A 19,477-nucleotide genomic window follows, 5' to 3' on the forward strand; every position below is an offset into this window, starting at 1 on the left:
GGAGACACGTCAACATTAGGGAGATCTGCATAGCTGAATGAATCAACATTTTCCAAACAATCAATATGGGATATTACAGAATCCCACGAGGGAAGACCCACTAACACACAGAACGCAGCCATCATTCAGCAGTGCCAACACCAACCAGGAGGCTTTCCAGATCCTGTGACAAGGTCCCCAGATCGTCCCTTCTCATATGGCCTGTCTGTGAGAGGGTGGATTATTTTCATACTTAAAAAAAATAGCAGGTAGAGAAAACAAACGCCACTATTTTCACCAAATTTTTGTTGATTTTGTTTGTACAACAGTTACTTTTCAGGGAAAATTTGTATGTACTACTTTATTATTATTTTTTTTTTAATTTTTTTTTTCAACGTTTATTTTTGGGACAGAGAGAGACAGAGCATGAACGGGGGAGGGGCAGAGAGAGAGGGAGACACAGAATCGGAAACAGGCTCCAGGCTCCGAGCCATCAGCCCAGAGCCCGACGCGGGGCTCGAACTCACGGACCGCGAGATCGTGACCTGGCTGAAGTCGGACGCTTAACCGACTGCGCCACCCAGGCGCCCCAACTACTTTATTATTTTTAAGTGAGTTAACAATTTTAAATTTTCCTCAGTGATGCTTTCTTTTGCTTTTTGTTTTTTTCTTAATGTTTATTTTTGAGAGAGAGACAGAGACACAGAACACAAGCAGGGGAGGGACAGGGAGAGATGGGGAAACGCAGAATCCGAAGCAGGCTCAAGGCTCCGAGCCGTCAGCACAGAGCCCGAAGCGGGGCTGGAACCCACGAACCGCGAGATCTTGACCGAGCCGAAGTTGGAAGCTTTACCGACGGAGCCCCCCCCCAGGCGCCCCTCAGGTATACTTTTAAACACAACACGTTAATACGATTTGAGAGCTATAACCCACATGAGAAAGCTGTGCGGGTCCTCACTAATCCTAAGTGTTGTAAGGCAATCGGCCCAGCAAGTCTGAGAGCCTCTGCAGAATCTCAAGAGCAGAGGACGCTCTGCAGACAACAGACCTGCCCCAGGAGGGAAACCCAAACCACGAGGGACTGACATGCAGCCACAGAACAACTACTGAGCAGAAGCCCAAACTGTCCTAAGAAAGTAAGTGGAAAAGGTCTCTAAAAAAAGAAAGACAGAACTCATGCAAAATGTCTTTAAAAACAAAAGGAAAGAACCTCAGATTACATAAATACATATTAATAAACAAAAATAAAGTCAAAGCCAAAAAGCTGGAGAGACAGTGTCAAAGTAGCATCGTGTGGACAAAAGTGTTGGCCAACAAGGCAGAGCTCTGTCCCCTCAGCAGACGCGGACTTATGACCACGGAGGCACCAGAAGGCAGGACAGGAGTGAAAGTCAGCTTTGTCCACCAGTGGCAAGGGACAGCAGGACATCTGCACAGAAAAATGTGACGATTCCCAACTTACACCATGCACAGAGATCCACTTCTAGACAGGCGATAGGTCCAAGTGTCAAAGGCACAGCCAGGAAGCTGCCGGGCAGAGGCACAGAGGAATCCCATCACAGCTGCTTCCAGGAAAAGAAAGATCTTAAAACCAGAAGCACCAACCATGAAGGTAAGGTCTGAAAATTCTGACACTTTAAAAACTCCTACAAATCACTAACAAAAATGCAAACCATCCAGTACAAAAATGGACACGAGGGGCACCTGGGTGGCTCGGTCGATTAAGTGTCTGATTCCTGATTTCGACTCAGGTCACGATCTCACGGTTCATGGGATCGAGCCCCACCTTGGGCTCTGCACTGACAGGGCGGGGCCTGCTTGAGATTCTCATTCTCTCTCTTTCTCTCTCTCTCTCCCTTCCTGCCCCGACTGCATGCTCTCTCTAAAAGTAAATTAATTTGTAAAAAATGGACACGAGACTTAAGACACTTCACGAAAGAGGAAATCCAAAAGCCCGGGAAGTAGATGAGAAACTGATCAGCTGCTTCGGCAATCCAGAAATCCTGAACAACAATCAGAATACGGCATCGAGTGGCAGTGAAGACGTAAAGCAAAGGAAACGAACGGTTGCCTTCTGGTGGGCGCGTGAACCACGTGACTGCAGTGAGCCTGGACACACTCGACGCAAGTGGACATGTGCCACAGCCACGGGCATCAGAGGCCACGCTGGCGCGGAACACGACACAGCAGTGACAACGTACAAATGACCCGAACGAGTCTCACAGATGATGCTGGGAAGAATCCCACTGTGTGTTCACCTAAGTGTCGCACAACAGCAGCCTGCAGGGCTCAGGGACGCGACGCAGGCCCACGTACAAAGACCACTCAGAACTGAGGACGTGGTCCCCCTGCGCTGAGGGGCTCGGGGGAGTTTCCACACGTGCGCTTTCTGTGGCGAGTGAACTGCGCGTTTTTACTTTGTGGACGTTGGGTGGCATGCTATACTTCGCAGTAAGTACAAGTTTAAAAAGCTGGCTGTGTTTAAGACGCGGTGTGAGTGCCACCCAGGCCGGACTTTAGACAGAAGGCGGGTGCCCTGACCTCGTTGCAGGGCCACCTCCTTCCCGTGGCCCTGGCCCCCAGGGAGGGCAGTGGAGTCACACGGAGGGCCGGGGGTGGCACCTCAAAGCTTCCCAGCTTGTGGAAGGCACAGAGCGCAGAGCAGAGAGCAGGGCGGAAATGAACCCTTGACACACCGCAGGTGCACACATCTCCAGGGTGGGAGGAGGAGACGGACTGAGAAAACAGGAGGCAAAACACCCTCTTCCACAGAAGGGCTAAGACACAGACTGACCGTGATGGAAGAGGAGACTGACGTGGGCACAACAACCACGGAGCAAATAACGGCAGCGGGGAGGAGGTCTGAGACATCCCCTGAGGCTGATCTGTGCGGACTGAAAGTGACGGAGGTGACCAAGGGAGAAGAGACACAAATGGAGAGAACGAGGAGGAGGAGGACCGGGCGCACTCGCACATCTCTGCTGGGGGCGCACACGAGGGTGGCTCTCCGGGACGGGACTGGGCTCGCCCTGCAGCGACAAGCACACATCGCCCGACAAGCCAGACATCCCACAGGCAAGGCCAGCAAACGGTGGCCTGGGAGATTCATGGCAGGGAGGGCAGGTCCCGGAACACGGAGCCCACCTGCCAGGAGCCTATCTCTACCCGAGCGGGACAGAAGGGGGCAGGTCTATGACTCTGAGGTGACTTCCACAGTCCTGTCAGGTGGGGACAGCTGTGTCTGTGTTAATAATAGATGCAGAATATGCGAGGCTGGCTCAAACTGTGAAAATCCCCCAAATCAACAGACTAAAGCAGAAAACCATACAATCGTTACTACTAATACAGAAAAAGTTGTGTTTTTGGTTTTTTGTTTTTTTTTTTTTAGTTTATCATTATTTTGAGAGAGAGCGAGAGAGCGCATGAGAGCGCAGGGGAGGGGCAGAGAGAGAGAATCCCAAGCAGGCTCCACACTGTCAGCACAGAGCTTGATGCAGGGCTCGAACTCAAGAACCGTGAGATCATGACCTGAGCTGAAATCAAAAGTCGGACACTTAACCAACTGAGCCCCCCAGGTGCCCCTACAGAAAAAGTATCTAACACAATTCAGCGCTCCTGAGAAAACCTCTCAGCACAGGAAGAGACAGGGAAAGACCTTCAATGTGAAAGCAAGCACCCATAACAGCTCCCAGCTACCATCATTCGTGTGAAAAATGGAATGCTTGCTCCCCAAAATCAGGAACAAGGCAAGGATGTCCCCCGCCCGCCCACCCACCCACCGCTGCTTTTGGACATCATACTGGAAGTAAGAGCCAGTGTAGTAAGGTAAGAAAAAGAAATTAAAAACATACAAATTGGAAAAGAAGAAATAAAACGTTCTGCTTGACGACGACATGATCGTCTATCTAGAAAACTGCAAGGAATCTCCAAAAATCCCTAGAGATAATGAGTTCAGCAAAGTTGCAGAACACCAGATCAACACACAGATATCCTGTACTCAGCTGATGCTTGAACACAGATTTCTTCACAAGTAAATACAGTACGTTGCTATACACACATTTTATCTTCTTTCTGACTTTCTTAATAACACTTTCTCCACCTTACTTCATTGTAGGAATAGATAATATGTATAACGTGCAAAGCATATGTTCGTCCCCTGGTCATGTAGCTGGTAAGGCTTCAGGTGGACAGTCAGCTAAGTCGTCAAGCTCTGAAGGAGTCGGGAGTTGCACGCGGGTGTTGGTGTCCACGACACCCACACTGTTCAAGAGTCAGCTGTACTTCCCACAAAGCAGCAGCGAGTATGCAGAAACACAACGCCACCCAAAATTGCTCTAAATAAAAATGAAATACTTAGGTGTAAGTGTAAAAAAGAAAAACTATAAAAACCTGTGAAATTGTTAGGGGAAAATAAACACAGGAGAAAATCTCTGAGACCTGGGGCTACGCAGAAAGTTCTTGCTTTTATTTTTTTAAGATTTTACTTTTTTAAGTAATCTCTACACCCAACATGGAGCTCAAACCTACAAGTTCGAGATCAAGCGTCCCACGCTCAGTCAGCCGAGCCAGCCGGGCACCCTGAGGCAAAATGTTTTTAGACAGGAGCCCAAAAGCGCCCGTCCACAGAAGGAAAATGATAAACTATACAATATTAAAGCCTCGGTTCCCAGGTGAAAGATAAGCCGCCAATGTGCGAATCACCAAAGAGCTTATTAATAGGGGCGCCTGGGTGGCGCAGTCGGTTAAGCGTCCGACTTCAGCCAGGTCACGATCTCGCGGTGCGTGAGTTCGAGCCCCGCGTTGGGCTCTGGGCTGATGGCTCGGAGCCTGGAGCCTGTTTCCGATTCTGTGTCTCCTCTCTCTGCCCCTCTCCTGTTCCCACTCCGTGTGTGTCTCTCTCTCAAAAATAGATAAACATTGGGGCGCCTGGGTGGCGCAGTCGGTTAAGCGTCCGACTTCAGCCAGGTCACGATCTCGCGGTGCGTGAGTTCGAGCCCCGCGTCGGGCTCTGGGCTGACGGCTCAGAGCCTGGAGCCTGTTTCCGATTCTGTGTCTCCCTCTCTCTCTGCCCCTCCCCCGTTCATGCTCTGTCTCTCTCTGTCCCAAAAATAAATAAAAAACGTTGAAAAAAAATTTAAAAAAAAAAGAGCTTATTAATAAACCACAACACAAACAGCAGCAAGCAGCAAACAATCCAACTGGAAAACGGACAAAAGACAGAAGACGCATTTTGCCAAAGAAGAGCCTGGAATGCCGCACGGTGGCTTTGCAGCCGTGTGCAGATGGAGGTCACCTACCAGGGTGTTTCCAGAACATTCTTCGGAAAACGACACGACACAGAAGTGTGAATATCAGGGGTTATCACACACACATACCATCTCATGAAGGACGTTACTCTGTAAACACGTGCCTGGGGTGTGTGGAGGGCAGGGACGCACGCTGTTTTTCTCACAACAGGAAGCTGTCAGGACATTTCAGAAACACTGGCCCAGCTGGTTAAGAACCCTGGGTCTGTGGTCAGATACGTCTAAATTTCTCAACCTATAAAATAAAGAAATAAAACCTCCTATTAAGAGCCTAGGACCACGTCTGACTGGCCCAGCGCTCACTCAATGCTCCTCAACGAGCCGCCTCTCAGGCTGGGGACGGAGGAGGCCCGGTGTGCTGCTAATGCTGTCCCCAGAGCTGGGGTGCGCAGCTCCATCACTCACTGACGCCTCACTCCTCCCTTGTCACTGCCACGCTGCCCCCGACAGTGAGGTCCTGGCTCTTCCGACCACAGGCTGGCAGAGAAGCCACGACGGGTGCAGGGTGATGGCAAGACACCAGCCGGGCCAGGCGCTAAGCAGGCCGTGGGGTCCTCAGAGAGGTGGCCGGGCGGGCTGGCTGGGACCTGGCCCGGGAACCAGGAGTGTGGGCGCAGGCTCGGCCCACAGTCCACGGCAGGTGGATGTGACCCAGGCGCCCGTCTAGACGCACACCCCAAGCGACGTGGGTGCAGAGGCCACCAAAGCCACATCCGACTGTCAGTGCACACTGACGTGTACAAACCCTGCGAACAGCCCAGATGTCCCCCAATAGAGAACAGATGGACCATGGGAGTGCCAAGATGCTTAGCGCACCGTGGATGAGGTTCCTGGAGGCTGCAAGTCAGTACGGAAATTATGCGGGGAGGGGACAACCGTCCTCACTTGGGGGGGGTCGCACAGGCACACAGAGGACAGGCACCGTCTCCAGCACCGCTGTTGGCACGGGGAGCCTCTGAGCCTCTGCCGGCCCCGGGCTCCAACGACTGGGGCTCCCCCTCGAGGCACTGCCCCCAGTCCTCCCCCCGCCCCCTCCCGCCACACCACCTCCCAGAGGCAGAGCAGCAGTGACATGGCCTTGGCTCACAGCCCGCCTGGAAGTCCCCCTGCACACGGGCCCCTCTGCAGGCCCAAGTCCCCTGTTGTGACACGTCTGATTTCTCATCTCACCAAAGGGCGTTCCTGAGTCTCCCCGGGCCTCCGCTCCAGAGGCTGGACGTGGGACGCTGCCGTGCTCCTGCACTGCTGTGAACACAGCCGTGGGGGGGGCTTCCGGCTTCCACCTGCCCGATGACACTCTCAGGTAGATCTTTATCAGAATTGCTAAATTACGTGATGGCTCACAGCACAGGAAACCCAACGCGATGACCACACAGAACAGCACGCAGCACACGCCCCTCCGGGCCCCCGTGTGAAAGACGCCAGCCCCCGGCTCTGTAACGCTGGTGGGACCTGGAACACTCCTGAGACGAGGGGACCCTCGGAGAACGGGGAGGGAAGCCAGCCGCTGAAGCAGGTCCCTCTGGGAGGCACGCAGTCTCGGCCTCCAGCCACTCCGCACGGCTCTCAGCACGGCCACACCGCCCCCAGGACTCTGCCTACACGGCCGGCAGTTTTCACGGAAACCTCGAGAGAGAAAAAGGGACTCGAGAGAGAAAGGGACGCGTCCTGTGGGAACTGAGTGCGAACACAGTGGCCTCTGGGGGTGAAGATGCTGTCTGCTCACGTGAGGCGTCACCAGGAGGACACGCAACTAAGTATCACCCAGTGTTCGTCCGCCAATTCTTCTCTTATAGATTTTAAGTCATCTCTACAGCCAGGGGGGGGGGGGGGTGGCGCGGACTCACGATCCCAAGATCAAGAGTCGGACGCTTCACTGACTGAGCCAGCCGGGAGCCCCCAGGATTCTCAGATTCTGCTGCACGAGACAGCCGTCCCAGGCACCCCCAACAACAGAGGTAACGCGTGTCTCCTCCCTCAGCCTCAGCTGGGGGTGCAGACAGACACTGGCAGCTGTGAGCAGTGGGCATTCTGGGAACCCTGGGACTCCGAGCAGCGTCGGGTCTCACAGCCCCGTGCCCCCTGACGTGCCATCCCGTCCACGTCACCACCCCCCCATTTTCAAGCCCACATTCCTACACCAGACCGCGGCAGAGACGGGCAGGCAGTCGTCCACACGACCCTGCCAAGTGGTTTTCAGAAAGGCTGCCGCGAGCACGTCCTCACCAGGAGCACGCGGGGTGCCCGGTCCCCACCCTTGCCAATACCATTTAAAAAAACAAGAAGGGGGCGCCTGGGTGGCTCAGTCGGTTGAGTGTCCGACTTCGGCTCAGGTCACGATCTCACGGTCCACGGGTTCGAGCCCCGCGTCGGGCTCTGTGCTGACAGCTCGGAGCCTGGAGCCTGCTTCGGATTCTGTGTCTCCTTCTCTCTCTGCCCCTCCCCCATTCATGCTCTGTCTCTCTCTCTCTCTCTCTCTCTCAAAGATGAATAAACATTTTTTTAAAAAATCTTTTTTAATAAAAAAACAAAAAGATGGTGAACATCAGCCTACTGGGCTCGTGCTGGCACCCGTGGCTGCCTGTCCGTGAGCGTCCCTTCCCACGTGACCACCTGCGCCCTCAGTCGCTCATCCGCTCTGCACGTACTGACCGCACTGCCCCGTGTGCAGGCCTGGGGACTGCAGCGGGCATGTGCTTCTCCGTCACAGAGGGTCTCAGGAAGACAGCTGGCTCACAGCGCGCCTAGCAGGGTGGCTTAGTCAGGAGAGGGCGACCGGGACACAAGGAACAGAACACTGGCCACACAGGTGAACACGAATCCTTGGAGCTGACGGAATGGCCCTGCCGTCGTCCCTGTGACCTCGGCCCAGCGGTGTGAGCCTGGACGTGTGCCAGACCCTGCCCGGGGACTGGGCGTGTGGGGCGCACCTGCTGAGCGCGGAGTCCTGCCTTCCCAAGCTCAGGCGGCACACGCTGAACGCAGCCATCGGAGTGACCTCATGGCACAACGGTGTCACCACAGGACGCCAAGGCCCGTCTGGCTGCCAGGGCACACCATGCGGGTGACGCCCTCACTGCAGCCCCTGCAATGACACGCCTCTCCCCTGCAGCCCTTCGTGTCCATCTGTCCGTGCCGAGCACCACAGAAGCCACTCACCCTGTCCACGTGCTGTGGCCTTCCCTCAGTGCCACACGGCGACGTTCCCCAGGACGAAACCCGAACCGGGACGGCCATCTGCTAACGGAGGGCACTGACCGGGGCTGACTCGCTTGCTACCAGACCGCAGCCTCAGTCTGAAAAGGACCCGCTGGGTCAGAAATTCTGTATCTGTGATGCTCCAGTTTTCCAAAGCAGGAGATCTGCTGCAGAAAAAAGGCTACAAAAACCCCTATCGTCTCTGCTTTCCTACATCAGATAATTGGCCAGGTTAAACAATAACTTCCCTCCTTTAACTGCAAGGACCGCCAAGTGGATGCTTGGAGCAAAACAAGCCTAATTAGTAACAACTGAACCTTCCTGAAATAAACCCATAAAGAAGCCACCTCCTTTCCCCTCGAAGTCGCTGACAGCCGGTCTCCCCAGACTCGGGAACATACGACAGGAAGGCACACAGCGTCCACTGGCTTCCGGGGTCTCTGCTCTGACCTGGACCAGAAGGACGCTCTGTGGGAGCAGAGAACCGAACCGACTCCGTGTGAAGGCCTGTGCACGGTGGCCGACAGCAGGCACAGCCGCGCCTCGTTCCCGCGGCCGGAAGAGGACGCCCCCCGAGCTCGCCTCGGGGCCCGCATCCAGGGCGCAGAGGCCGCTTACGGAGGAAGCCCCGGCCCCGCCGCTCCCGTCTGCGGCCAGTGTGGGGACAGGGCGGAGACAGGGCAGGGATCGTGGCGTGCAGTGTGCCCAGCTCCCCCCGCGTTCCTCCGGGAGTGCTGCCTGCGCGCGGCCGGGCCCTTGGGGCCTTTGCTGGGGCTCTGGTGCCTTCGGCTCGGATGTGGGGAATGCACCTCCAGCGGCGGCCTGACGGGCCAAAAATCTTGGTTGCTCGAGGACACCTCCCCCCGCACTTAACAAAACCAAATAAAAAGCTCTGGGTGAGAGGCACCAGGCTTGCTCAGTCGGTAGAATGTGCGGCTCTTAACCTCAGGGTCATGAGTTCAAGCTCCATGTCAGGCGTAGAGCCTACTTAAAGAATAAATAAAACTCGGGGCGCCTGGGTGGCTCAGTCGGTTGAGCGTCTGACTCTCAGTTTCAGCTCAGATCATGATCTCGTATTTCGGGAGTTCGAGCCCCACATCAGGCTCTAAGCTGACAGCACGGAGCCTGCTTGGGTTTCCCTCTGCCCTTCCCCCTCCCCCGCTTGTGCTGTCTCTGTCTCTCTCAAAATAATAAACTTAAAAAAAAATTAAAAATAAAAAAAACAAATAAAAACATTGGGGTGGGTGGGGGGTAGCTTCTGGATGTGAACGCAAACTGCCCAGAGAAATAAAGTCGTTTTTTCCCTTATTAAATAAAGGGCATTAGCTGAGAGGCTATGTTTAAAGTACATTTACCCAAATGTCCTACTTTCTGTAGAAGGGAACAGACCAGCTACACGCCTGAAAGCCCGTCTGCAAACAAGACAAACAGCCATCACAAGGTGAACGGATAGGGAGGCGCGGGGACCACCCCACGGGAGACAACGCGGCAGTTAAGGGTGAACTGACGCACGCCCCCACGGGGATGGCGTACACGGAGCGCGTGCGGAGGGAACGCATCCAGACAGAGCCGCGTACAGTGGAATCCCGTGTAGACGGAGGCCCAGAAGAGGCAACCCCAGGCCCCAGCAACGCAAACTCAACACCAAGGGGGCACCGGCTGCATCAGGGCCCGTGGCACTTACGGGGCAACAGGGCCGCACAGGGCACACGTTCACACTCATGCCTGTACTTACTCATGTCTACATCACACCTACGTTTAAAAGGAGAAAAAAGTGGGGTGCCTGGGTGGCGATTTCAGCTCAGGTCACGATCACACAGTTCCTGAGTTCAAGCCCTGCATCAGGCTCTGTGCTGACAGCATGGAGCCTGCTTGGGATTCTCGTGCGTTCGTTCTCTCTCTCTCTCTCTCTCTCTCTCTCTCTCTCTGTCTCTGTCTCTGTCTCTTTCTGTCCCTCCCCCAACCCATGCCCTCCCCACAGTGTGCATGCCCCCCCCTTTCTCTCTCTTAAAATAAACTTTGAAAGAAAAGAGAGAGAGAGAAAAGAAAAAATGTGGTGGGGTGCCAGGGAGGCCAGGGCGGGCTCTGCCTGGAAGTCTGTGGGCGACGCGGCCCTGCCAGCCCCTCCATTCAGGTGTCACAGGCGTATGTGCCTGTGAAGAGGCCCCAGGGGACTAACGCAACATCTGTGATGATAAATGGCCCGTCCCCCGTGTTCCCAGGCCCTGGCGGCCCGGCCGACGTGGTACGCAGCACATACTGCAGGCCAGCAGACACTGCACTTAGCTTCCTGTCCTACTCAGGGGGACCCTCAGACCACCGGGGCTGAGGCGCCACCCCAGCTTCTGGGATGGCCGCCACCCAGTGGAGGGGACTCGGCTTTGGATCCCTGGCTGCTTCCCTTCCCTGTGTCTACGACTCTGAACGGGATTCTTCCATGGCAAGGAGGGTTCACCACAGAAAGTGGGGTTTCTTTATTAAAAACTAACAAAGAGAGTCTGTGTGCCCACAGGGGAAGGAAGGCTGGGGGAGACCCAGTCACGGCGCACACGCGAGGACGCTCGTGCTCCGTGTCCAGACAGTCCTCCCTCCAGAGCGAGCAAGCCCGGGAGCTGGCCACACGTGGGAACGGGTCTACAAGGACCTAGATGGCCTCCTTGAGGCCGCCTCTTAGGGTGCAAAGTCTGAAAAAGTGACTCTCTGACCGTGTGAGAAAAAGCCTGCCAGCCCCGTGCTGGACGAAGGCACCACGCAGGACCCAGTCAAGGGCAGGGGACAGCCGTAGTTACGAAGAGAATACCAGTTTCCACAAGATAACTCTCAGACCTACTGAAATACAAAGGTACAGAGGAAAGGCCGGAAGAGAAACACAGGTTACAAAATCGTATGCCCACAGGGGTGGTGAAAACAGAACATGTAACATAAAAGAGAACTTCCCCATGAATCGAGAACCCAGAAACTACTGACACTGGCCATCTGAGTAGGAGGGCTACATTTTCCAACGTGTTGCCTATCTGTATTTTCTAATTTTCTACCATGCACACATACTGCTTCTAAAATCTGACCACAGAAAAAGACAGACTGAATTTAATAATAAATACCTTAATTAATAATATCTTATCCAAGTAAGATTTTTTTATCTTACGAATCGTTTTACCTTCATGATCTGGACAAAGCCCTATGAGTTTTGTCACAGGACGTACATGTCAAGGATCAAAGGCTGGAAACCCATATAGTGGGAAGGAGGGGAGCCCGGAGCCCACAGCTATGCAGACACGCCCTCCAGCGCCGCCTGCCTGGAGTTCCCGTAGTCCACAAGCATAATAAAAGGGAAGTTGTGCTGTCAGGTAATAAAAACCATCTAATACAACAGCCTCGGACACTGGCAATCCCTCCTGGACGCAAACAAAGGAGTAGGACGTGGCCAAGCCGGCTTTAAGGCTTGCATCCACCGATTCAAAGAACAAAACAAAACAAAACAAAAGCTGTGCCCTGGGTGAGGTGGCCAGCACAGCACACAGAGGTCAAGCCACAGCCCAAGTCCACAGCCCTACTCTGCACCCCATGTGAGCTGCATTTACAGAATGTACAGAATGTACAATTACTTTTCAAACGATCCCAGGAATTTGGAGCACCCCTAAATCTGTTCAAGAGGAGTTATTGTATTTCATGATTTCCTCATTAGAAATATTTTCTATCCTCATCATTTTATAATAAAGTAACAATAGCTATGATTTTCACTGAAATGTTTCAAGTATGCATAAAAGTATGAGAAACAATGCAACAAACACTTATGTATTCACCATCTGTTCACTTTGCCATATTTGCTTTGGAATTTTTTTCTTCTTAGAGAGTGAGGGAGGGGGAAAGGGAGGGGAGGGGGGTGAGGGGTGAGGAGGGAGAGAGAGAGAGAGACAGGGAGAGGAAGACGGGGGTGAGAGGGAGAGAGACAGAGAGAGAGAGAGAGAGAGAGAGGGAGGGAGAGAGACAGAGAGAGACAGAGAGAGGGAGGGAGAGAGAATGAATCCCAAGCAGGCTCCACACCGTCCGTGCAGAGCCTGACTTGGGGCTCGATCCCATGAACTGTGAGATCATGACCTAAGCCAAAATCCAGAGTCAGACAGTCAACCAACTGAGCCACCCAGGAGCCCCAGATTTTTTTCTTTTTTTTTTTTAATGTTTATGTTTTGAGAGAGGGAGAGAGAGAAAGAGCATCAGCGGGGGAGGGTCAGAGAGAGGGAGACACAGAATCCGAAGCAGCTCCAGGCTCCGAGCTGTCGGCACAGAGCCCAACACGGAGCGTGAACTCACAAAGCGTGGGATCGTGACCTGAGCTGAAGTCGGACCCTCAACTGACTGAGCCATCCAGGGGCCCCTGAAGATTTTGGGTTCTGATGCCAATCTGACTTCGGCGCTCATCGTCTGCGTCCATGTCTTCACACTTACCTTACGTGTAAGCCTGTAAACACAGTACGTGGTATCTTCACAGGAAACACTGCGCAGACCCTCATGCCCCATCCCCTCCCGAGTATGCTTGTGCCATCTGTCTGCGCTCCTGCCGCCCGCGCACAACTGCGCTCCTCACTGGGGGCGTCTGGCCCCTCTGGGAAACACGGGTCTCTGCTGACTGGTGCTGGTGTCTCCCTGCTCCTCGTGCTACAAACACCCCACAGTGAGCACTGTTGGCGCGGCTCTTTCCGCAGCTAAGAGTCCCTTTAAAATTTACAGCCAGAAACGGAGTTACAAGAAACTGAGTGTAAATGCTTTTAAAAATCTGATCGAACTTGACACTACACAGCCATTCACGAACATGCCCTCTTCTATGCTGTAAACTCATCACGAAATTCGGCTGCGAGAGGGGAAGGGTGCTGTGCACATAACAGACTCCTGAGGAACAAGGTCAGGTTCCACAAAAAGTCAACAATCAGTGCTCAAACAGTCAGGTGGGAGCCCGAGACTCGCCCTGGGCAAAGCAGCACACAGCAAAAGGACAGGAGTTGAAAGCCCCACGGCCCGGATAGTTCTGAAACCCAGAAATCACACGAGCAAAGTGCGATTCGTGAGTGTTCCTCAGGAAGGAAGGAGCTACAGCTTTTGCCCAATTCTTAGAGAGTCCAGGACCCAAAAAAGGTTTTGACGGTGGTTTCTTCTTTCTACACAACGCGGCACGTGTGAACGCCCAAACAAAGCACTGGAGGGACACTTTACTTTCCAAATCCAACTTCCGAATCAACTAAAAACTCACTAACAAACCCAGAGGAACGCTATTATATTATAAATGACCAGACTTCTCTCTTATTAAATTTTTATTTTTTTTAACATTTATTTATTTTTGAGAGAGACAGAGACAGAGCACGAGCAGGGGAGGGGCAGAGAGGGAGACACAGAATCTGAAGCAGCTCCAGGCTCCGAGCTGTCAGCACAGAGCCTGACACCGGGCTCGAACTCAGAGGCATGAATGAGATCACGACCTGAGCCGAAGTCGGCAGCTCAACCCACTGAGCCCCTCAGGCTCTTTAACCCAGAAAAAACCATATCATAACCGAAGTCATGACTCACACTGTTCATATGCAATACTGTAAAATTTTTAAAAACTGAGATTTCCACTGAGAAAAATTCCAAAGCCCAAGTTCACAGTCCTGTGTCAAGGGGAAGAAGGATGTGAAACCACCTGTGGATCTGAAGGTTGGCTGTGCTGTGGAATGCAGACAAGACCGGAAAACAAGGCTGTCCTGTCTCTCTCCACAGTGAACACGTCTCGGGAGTCCTCTGTGTAAGTCAGCAGGTAGAGTGATCACGCACTCAAGCTAAAAGGGCACAGACAACATACAGCGGACAGGGCGGCCTACCAACTTCGCGGGCACGCCAGCAAGGCTCTTGTGTGCACAGACCCCACCAAGCGTCCCCACCTTCCGGAAAGACTGTGTGGGTGAGACCGAGGCACGTCACCTTAGCAACAGCTCCAAACATACGTGCACCCAACACCGGCTGCTTTCTGAAAGCTGTAAACAGAGGACAATGGCATCAAAGTTCCAGATTAAGGCAAGGACCGTCCACCCCCTGCCCTCTCTACCCTCCCCCAGCCTTACATCCCACTGAGAACACTGGGTGATTCCGCGTGTGCAAAGGTGCTTCTAATCCCCAAGGATGTGGAACACTGCATAATTACGTACCCACCGGAGGCACCTTCGTGCACAGACACACAGTGGCCACGGGACGGCAGTCTGTGGCAAAGGGCACAGCTTTGGGCCCGGAGCAGCTATAGCCCTGGCAGGGATTTCTGGGCCTGGCTGACCCAGGTCGCTGGAGGGCCTCCTCCCCACAGGCCGAAGGTTCCAAGGTTCTTGTGACAAAGCAGGAAGTCACAACAAAACAGGAGAAAGGTGCGGCAGGCCTCCAGCCTCGGGAAATCAGGGAGAGTTTCCTGGTAAAGTCCAAGGTATGGGCCTCTGAACCCATTTCCATCTTTGGAAAACACAGTCCGTTTCCTCTCAGGGGAAGAAAACTTAGTAAGTACTCCCCGGAGATCTGAAGACTGTGGAACTCAACCATTTGGTCTAGGATAAACCGCAGCATAAACAAACAGGTGTGCCCGGGACCAGGCCTGAACACGGCCCGGCGGGAGTGACACGCCAAGAGTGAGGCGGGGCCGGACGCGGGAGAAACTGGCTTGGTTTCAAGCCAACTTGGTTCCGATCATAAATTTCCACCATCTCCGTCCGTCTTCCTCCAGCTTCTGATGTGCTGGGGAATGATCTGCTTTCTCCTTATTCCCTTCCTACCATATTCTTCAAGCAGCAGACAGAAAAGGAGGCGAATAAATCCACATGCATGGACTGACATCTTTAAGAGAAAAAAAACAAACCTGGTATTTCACGCCGCGAACCCTGCTGTGGGCCGTACAGATACACTTCTCCGTACAGGCGCCGCTGAAGCTCAACTCTCAATATCCCACGGAAACGCAACTGCGTGATCAAACGGAGATGTGAAAGTGTCCTGAGAATAATCCCTCTTCTGTCCACTGAGGACTGAAGACAAGTCCACGTCTTTCTGCACAGGTACTGACCCCCACGCGGCAAAGGGGTGGAAGAAAGGAAGGAGGTGAAGGCAGGGAGGGCCTGCGTCACGTGTCCTGAGAAAGGCGCCACGGGTGTGCTCTAGGACGCTGACCTCAGGACGCAGACACCGTGTGAGACTGAGCACTCATGTTCGTGGGCAGCTAAGTGCATTTTGCTGAAGCAACGTCCAAGTTCCTAAGCGGACAGAAACCAACACCCATGAACTCCAACAATGTTTTACAGGCCCAGCTATTCAAATGCATCTGTGGCGGATTCTTTCAAAGCAAAAACAACTCAGATTTGTCTTTCTAGGTGACCGTGCCCCTGTGTGTAGCCTGGGGGGAGGGGGGGAGTGGGGGAGACCCTGGCAGTGGAGGGACACCCGTGAGAAAACGCAAAGAAGCCGGCCAGCTGCGGCCCGAGGAAGAGTACTGCAGGGGCCTATGTGGTCCCCTCGCAGAGAAAACGGACAGAGAATCTCGTGCCCAGAGACGCGCTGTTCTGCCTCTTGGAGAGCTCCTCGAGCTCTGGGAAAGGGGCCCCGTGCTGCGAAGCGTCTCCCCACTCCTCCTCGGCCTCTCTGCCGGGTTCCCTGTCCCACGTGCTTCGTGCTCCTCTGCTGGCCTGCTGGCGACAGGAGGCTGCGTTCCGTGTTCCAAAGACCGGGGCGAGCTGGCGGCACGGAGGGAACGGAGGCCCCGGACGCTGCCGGCCGGGGAGAGCGCAGGCGCCTCACCATCCACTGCTTGGTGGCTCGAGGCCGCCTGTCTCAGCCTCCTTGCCTGTCCGCCGGAAGGCTGGGGAGCACGGACGAGTGCTCCCCACTCTGGCAGCTGTACCGGGTGACAGTGCCCCCCCTCAGTCCGTGTCTGGGATTTAACGATCCATTTCAAATTACATCTGCACAGCACTTTACTTTCAAACGTTATTTTATTTAGAGCCCCTAAGTAGTTTCAGTTGAACAGATGGCATTATTTCCACTTTACAAACAAGACAGGAGCTGAGGCGATCTGAGACACACTGTCACGGGGAGTGCCCGGCAGGCAGGACCCCCGACTGGGGACCCTCTCTCGGGGCCACAGGCCGGCTGGGGGTGAACGAGCTCCCAGGGAAAGACAGACAGATCTCATCCCCTTGGGGACAAAAAAAAAAAAAACCATTCCGTCTTTCACAATTACCCACGAATCAAGGAGTCTCACCTTCCACTGTGTACAAGCTGCCTCGGTCCTGAAGAAAACCCTGGGTGTTTCTCGGCAAACGGGCCTACGGAGGCTCAACGAGACCTAAGGATAAGCAGGGCCAGGCCGGCCTGCTCGCCTGGGGAAGCTGGCAGGGGCCGCCACACAGGCAGAGTTCCCAAGTGTCAGGGTTAAAAATGAGGACAGGAAAGATGACTTTGGGAGCAGCATCCCTCATCAGTAACAAATGAAAAGACAACGATGGACGAGGCAGGAAGTTGGACAACTTGAGAATTTTTGTCTTCACCTTGAAGTGAACACCAAATTGTATTTTCTCTGGTTTTGCTAAGACTTCTCGTGGAAAATACCACTGAAAAGAGACAGTGAGAACAAGTGAAAGTCAGAGGAAAAACCACACACACACACACACACACAAACACACACACACCCCATAATCCAAGCTAGAGTGACCAGGAACATGAAGCCTGGCCCCGGGCAGCCTGCCAGGTGACCACACACACTGACAAGCTACTTGAAGCAAACACAGGTGTCAGCACCAGGGCATAGAACCCTGTCAAGGTGACCACGAAATGAAGGTGTATAATGGCCACATTTGTGGAGGAGGAAAAAATGAATAGGAAAAAAATCCAAAGACAAAAAAAAAAGAAAGAGAGAGAGAGAGAGAGAGAGAGAGAGAGAGAGAGAAACACAAGTGAAAACAAACAGAAAGCCCAGTACAGTATGACACATGTTCACTGAGTCTGAAAGTAAGAGGGCGAAGAAATCCAGTTAGGAGACAAAGTCCATCAGATGGGAACGGGAAAGCTGAGAATCAGCGAGGGAAATCTAACACAAAAATCTGGAAAGATTCCAAGAGGAGAGAAGAGATGAACCACGCAAATACTGAGCAGGGCAGAGGCTGCTGCCTTAGCACGGGCACAGGCTTGGGGCCAACGCACAGCCCAGGAGGCAAAGTCACGGAAACACGGCCAGAGGCCCCTTTCACAAGGAGAGGGTTCCAAACCTGTGCTCATGTGAAAAGCCTCCCCGGAAAGAGCAGGAGCTGACAGGGAAAATGGAGCTGGCACTACCAGAGGACAGGAGACGACCCCCCACCAAAAGTCAGAGTACACAAGATTCGTACACAGCAGTGAGCACACACGACATGTTCCACCAACTCCCGTCAAGGACACAACAGACGGTCATGAGCACTGACCAGGCGCAGACCTACGGAGCACGTCGAAACCCTCTGAAAGGATCACTTCTTGCCCCTCAGTGCAACTTAAGACACGGGAAGGCAGGACCAGGAAACACCTTAACTCTGAGAATTAAGAAATGTGCTTCTAAGGACAAGGACCAAGGACAAACTCAGAGGAGTGGTGATTAAAAATCTTCAAAACAAGGAACGACGTAACGCTACACAGTAAATTTGGAAATCCAGGTAAAGTAGCTCTCGGAGGAAAATATACCTATTTCCAGAAGGCATCCCCAAAGAGGTTTTAAAAATCAGAATAGGGGCGCCTGGGTGGCTCAGTTAGTTGAACGTCCAACTCTGGCTCAGGTCACGATCTCGCAGTTCACGAGTTCAAGCCCCACGTCGGGCTCTGTGCTGACAGCTCGGAGCCTGGAGCCTGCTTCGGATTCTGTGTCTCCTCCTCTCTGCCCCTCCCCTGCTCACACTTGCTCTCTCTTTCTCTCTCAAAAAAATAAACGTTAAAAAAAATTCTTTTTATATCACAATGGGCAGGGGGGGCACCTGGATGGCTCAGTTGGTTAAGTGTCCAACTTCGACTTGGGTCATGATCTCACAGTTTGGAAGTTTGAGCCCCACGTCGGGCTCTGAGCTGACAGCACACAGAGCCTGCCTGGGATTCTCTTTCTCCCTCTCTCTCTCTGCTTCACCCCCACCCCGCTTGTGCTCTCCCCCCCCCCTCAAAATAAATATATAAAAAAAAAATCAGAATATATCCAAAAACATAAAAGGAAAATATGATGAGGAACACAAAATAAAACACATAATAGAGACTGAACAAAGTAAAGACAGATTTTTATTTTAATGATCCATAAAATAGCCGAGCTGAAGTAGACAGGACAAGCTAAATGGTGGAATAGGACAGTAATGAGGCAAGTCAGAAAGGAAGGACTTTCTGGTCAGCGGGAGGGAAAGCAGAGGGTGAAAAGAAGTGGCTGGCCTACCGGAGGTGACCGTGGGCCACACTCGGGCCAGACCCTGGCTGGGGCTAAACAATGGACCCACAGAACGCCTCTCCACACCGGAATATCAGAGGGGATAGCAAGGTGACAGGGTTTTATAAAACTAATAAATATACATCATACATTCAAGTGAATGGGGATCCACAGACACGCATACACTAAGTAGGCAATATGTACTAAGATTTACTGCAGGAACCGGGTTCCAGGGCTCTGAGGGCAGGTGGGGCGCGGCTCGTCTCAAGGTCTCTCGGCAGGTGGAATCCAGCCGCTCACACTCCCTGGGCTGACTGTGGTCTGTAAACACATGGGCAGATCCCTTCACGGGGACACCTAAGCCAGAGTCTGAGGAACAGCACAGCCGCCTACCCCAGGTGACCCACCACACACATGTACACATCCATGCACGGAAACACCGCAGAGAAAGGTTTCTGGGCAGTGAAAATGTCATGTTTTAGGTTTTACCTTTGGCCGTGTTTCCTAATTTTCCAAAATGTGGAGTACTGCTTCAACAATAAAGGTTATTTTTAAAAAGAGAAAACAGGTG

At 53.2% G+C, this 19,477-nt stretch overlaps 1 protein-coding gene across 14 annotated transcripts in view; it reads right to left on the reverse strand.

The window, feature by feature from the left end:
* Positions 1-19,477, reverse strand: part of ANKRD11 (ankyrin repeat domain containing 11) — a 179,837-nt gene that overhangs the window by 39,922 nt on the left and 120,438 nt on the right. For 7 of the 14 annotated variants that reach the window (XM_047078951.1, XM_047078950.1, XM_047078941.1 and 4 more), the window contains exons 1-3: positions 16,741-17,089; positions 14,657-15,736; positions 14,333-14,485 (exon numbers count right to left, since the gene is read on the reverse strand). The exons of 5 other annotated variants lie outside the window; for them this stretch is intronic. The gene's annotated coding sequence lies outside the window, so the exon portion shown is untranslated. Of the gene's footprint in view, positions 1-5,354; positions 5,499-14,332; positions 14,486-14,656; positions 15,737-16,740; positions 17,090-19,477 lie in introns of those variants that run through there. 2 more of the 14 variants (XM_047078946.1, XM_047078949.1) reach the window with 2 other exon arrangements.

The sequence above is a fragment of the Lynx rufus genome, unplaced genomic scaffold (genome assembly GCF_022079265.1).
Source record: "Lynx rufus isolate CCGP_SWC_20201006 ecotype Redwood Valley unplaced genomic scaffold, mLynRuf1.p SCAF_16, whole genome shotgun sequence".
Taxonomy (NCBI): domain Eukaryota; kingdom Metazoa; phylum Chordata; class Mammalia; order Carnivora; family Felidae; genus Lynx; species Lynx rufus.